Genomic DNA, 2,500 nt, shown 5'->3' with positions numbered 1-2,500 from the left:
TGTGTGTGTGTGTGTGTGTGTGTGTGTGTGTGTGTGTGTGTGTGTGTGTGTGTGTGTGTGTGTGTGTGTGTGTGTGTGTGTGTGTGTGTGTGTGTGTGTGTGTGTGTGTGTGTGTGTGTGTGTGTGTGTGGGAGGAGGGTGGGTGGATGGGTTTGCGGGGTGGGGGGGATGGACGGATGGATGGATGGATGGAGGGAGGGGAGGGAGGGAGGAGAGAGAGAGAGAGAGAGAGAGAGAGAGAGAGAGGAGAGAGAGAGAGAGAGAGAGAGAGAGAGAGAGAGAGAGAGAGAGAGAAGATAGATAGATAGAAGAAGAGAGAGAGAGGGAGGGAGAGAGAAGAGAGAGAGAGAGAGAGAGAGAGAGAGAGAGAGAGAGAGAGAGAGAGAGAGAGAGAGAGAGTTGGATGGATGGATGGGTATCTGTTTCTGTCTGTCAAACCGTCTATCCGTCTAGCCGTCTGTATATCTATCAATCTATCCATCAATCAGTCTATTCTTTTATCTATCTATCTATCTATCTGTTTATCTATCTCCCTATCTATTTATCTATCTATCATTCTGTCTGTCTATCTATCTACTTCTCTATCTGTCTATTTATCTATATGTCTATATATTTATCTATCTATCTATCAAATTTATCTATCTATCTAATTATCCATCTGCCTATCTATCTGTCTGTCTGTCTGACTATTTATCTATCTATCTCTCAGTCTGTGTGTCTTTCTATCTATAAATCTATAAACATCTGTCTATCTATATGTCTATCTCTCCCTCCTTCCCTCCCTCATACCACACTCTCTTACCTCATACCAAAAGTACAACCCGCTTCCTACCCCCCCTTCCCCACCCACTCCACCCACCCTCCCTTGCCCCCTCCACCCACCCTCCCTTACCCCCTCCACCCACCCTCCCTTACCCCCTCCACCCACCCTCCCTTACCCCATCCACCTACCCTCCCCCACCCCCTCAACCCACCATCCCCCACCCCTCCACCCCCCTCTCCCACCCCTCCACCCCATCCCCCCCCTCCACCCCATCACCCCACCCTCCCCCACCACCACCCTACCTTGACCCCTGGCTGGCCCTAATACAGACAGGTAACAACGCTGTCAGGTGTCGACCGCTTGAGTGACGAGACCACCCACGTCCCTGCCACCTGCTGGTTCCTCGGCCCACCGTCGTAATCTCTCTGACATGCACTATCGACACCTTCCGACACAACTCTCTCTATCTCGTCCCTGCACGCGAGAGAGAGAGAAAAAAATTGCATGATGCAACGGGCTTCTTGCGAGATCGTGGAGGCAGATGTTTGGAGGCGCACCTCTCTTTCTCCTCGGTTCCTTTCCTTCGATTCTTTATTTCTGTCTGTTTATTGTAGGGTTCCTGTTGTCTCCTTTTTCTTCACGTTAATTTTTTTCTTCTTTTTCTGTCATTTGTTTTTTTATGTTTGTCGTTGTCTGTGTTTTCTCTCTATTCCTCTTATTCTTCTTGCTCCCTTCTTTCGTAGTCTTCTCATTTTTCTTCCTGCCTTTCTAGTCCATTTCTCTCTGCGTATTTCTCTCAGTTTCCTTCGTCTCTCCTACCTCCACTCCCTTTCATGCATCTTCACTCTTTTCCTACGGCATCTCCCCTCCTCCCCCTTTCTTTCCCTCCTTCCTTCCTTCCTCCATCCACCTCTCATTCCTTTCCCTCATTCACATACCCCAACCTTTATGCATTTCGTCCATCTCCTCTCCCTCTCCTTCACCCCTCCCGGTCCTCTTCTCCCTGTCCGCTCTCCCTTCACGCACCTCCGCCCTCCCTCCCTCCCTCCCTCCCTCCCTCAACATCAGGAATCACCATCTGCTTCAATTCCTTATCAGAACAACAGGATTTCCTTTGTCGATTAAAAATGTCCCGCCAGCGATCACATGTGGCAGTGTTTGCACGTGCGTCTCTGAGCGCAGACATATTTATGACACTATTATTAACACCTGAAATAAAAAGCCGATTTCGACGACCATGAAAGGGATTACTTATCACGACAGGTGTCAGACGTCGCTTTCTCACTAACATCCCTTCTATCAGCAAAATATACATTGAAAAAAAGAAACAACATATACAACAACTCGAACAAATAATCCCCCACAATAGGTCCTTGCAAAAAAAAAGAAAGAAAGAAAAAAAAAATCCTATATCCATTCATTCCATCGCGAAAGACTAATAACAATAGAATACAAATAAATCCTTTTAGACGTAACATTGTCGTATATACATCCGGTACATCGTTCAGACGCTGTGTACATTCCCAGTACAAAGGGATATGGTATCTTGTACACACCCCGAGCCATGTATGTACCCTGCACCCAACGGGAGGCGTCAGGTAGGCGACTCAAGTCTGAAGATCGTATTAACAAGGCGGTATTGTAAAGCCCTATATACGTGTGTGAGAGAAAGGTTATGTGTATTGGAGGTTAATGCATTGCTGCGTTTTGGTTTCTGTGTCTATATGTTTATGTAAA

This window comes from Penaeus monodon, chromosome 6, assembly GCF_015228065.2.
Source record: "Penaeus monodon isolate SGIC_2016 chromosome 6, NSTDA_Pmon_1, whole genome shotgun sequence".
NCBI lineage: Eukaryota > Metazoa > Arthropoda > Malacostraca > Decapoda > Penaeidae > Penaeus > Penaeus monodon.
Note: the sequence above shows the minus strand (reverse complement) of the source record.